The sequence below is a fragment of the Orycteropus afer genome, unplaced genomic scaffold (assembly GCF_000298275.1).
Source record: "Orycteropus afer afer isolate SDZICR_OR568_19922 unplaced genomic scaffold, OryAfe1.0 scaffold00328, whole genome shotgun sequence".
In the NCBI taxonomy this organism is placed as follows: Eukaryota; Metazoa; Chordata; class Mammalia; order Tubulidentata; family Orycteropodidae; genus Orycteropus; species Orycteropus afer.
This window is the reverse complement of record NW_006921915.1, coordinates 3,799,758-3,801,530: the sequence shown is the minus strand read 5'-3', so window position 1 is coordinate 3,801,530 and position 1,773 is coordinate 3,799,758.

The following is a 1,773-nucleotide window of genomic DNA, read 5'->3' as shown; positions in this document are numbered from 1 at the left end:
ATATTTTGCCCATAGAATTTTCCAAAATTGCAACTTGAGGCTTAATTTTTTTCCTCAGTTCTTTCATCTTGAGAAATGCCAACCATGTTCTTCCCTTTTGGTTTTCCAAGTCCAGATCTTGCACATTTCATTACAGTAATTGGCTTTGTCTGCTAGAGCTGTTCTTTGAAATCTTCCATTCAGTTCTTTCATCTTGTCATTTCTTCCATTTGCTTTAGCTACTCTCCACTCAGAGGCAGTTTCAGAGTCTCTTCTGACATCCATTTTGGTCTTTTCTTTTGTTCTTGTATTTTTAATGTTTCACTTTCTTCATGGATAATGCTCTTGATGTCATACCACAATTCTTTTGGTTTTCAGTAAATGGTGTTTGATGCATCAACTCTATGCTTTAGATGGTTTCTAAATCCAGGAGGGATATATTAAAGGTTGTATTTTGGTTCTTGTGTATAGCCACTGTTTGTGTTGTTAAAGAAAAGGTATTTGCAATGAAGAAGTCGTTGGTATTGCAAAATTCTATCATGAGATTTCCAGTGGTATTTCTGTCACCAAGGCCAAATTTTCTAACTACCAGTGATTCTTCTTTATTTCCAACTTTTTAATTTTAATCATCAGTGATAAGCAACATTTTTTGATTGCATGTTCGGTCAATTTCAGACTGTAGAAGTTGATAAAAATCCTCAGTGTCCTCATCTTTGGCTTTGGTGGTTGGTACGTAAATTTGAACAGTAGTAGTATTAACGGGTCTTCCTTGTAGGCGTATGGATATTATCCTATCACTGAAAGCATTGTCCTTCAGGACAGATCTTGAAATATCCTTTGTGATGAATATTGGCACACCATTCTTCTTCAATTTGTCATTCCTGGAATAGTAGATCATATGATTGTCTGGTTCAAAGTGCCAAAAACCATCCATTTCAGCTCATTAATGCCTAGGATATCGATCTTTATGCATTCCATTTCATTTTTGACAACTTCCAATTTTCCTAGATTCATACTTCATACATTCCCTGTTCCTATTATTAATGGATGTTTGTAGCTGTTTCTCCTCAATTTCATGTCATGCCACATCAGCACATGGAGGTCCTGAAAGACTTACTTTATCCATATCATTAAGGTTGGTTCTATTCTGATGATGTAGCTCTTTCCCAGTCCTGTTTTGAGTGTCTCCCAACCCAAGGGGCTCATCTTCTTTCACTGTGTCGGACAATATTTCCAAGCTATTCATAAAGTTGCCTGATAAAGTACTAGACAGTGTTTCTCTGTCTAAATTTTTTCCTGGACAGTTTTGAGAAGTGGATGGCTTCTTCCTTCTTCCTAGTCTGACTTAGTCTATAAGCTGTGTTGAAACCTGTACACCATGTGCAACTTTGCTGGTGTCTGAAACACCAGTGGGACAGCCTCAAGCCTCACAGCAATGTACAAACCCCACAGAATGACAAACTGCCAGACAAGTGTGTCTCCCTTAGCTGTTGGAAACCTCTGCACCCTCTCCTTCCCTAATTCCTTCCTGGAACCTGCCACTTTGTGGTCCCTGTCCACTCCCTGACTTTTCTGGCTCTCAGGGGTTGGGACCTGCCTTGTCTCCTGCCCCTTTACCTGGATCCTGCTGCTCCTGTGGTTCCTGTTATTTAAAAACATAAATATCCAATTGTTCCACTACTGTTTGGTTGTTGTTGTTGTTGTTGTTGTTACGTGCCGTTGAGTCAGACCTGACTCATAGCGACCCCTCCTTGGGTTTCCGAGGCAGTATCACTATGGAAGTAGGATTGCCCA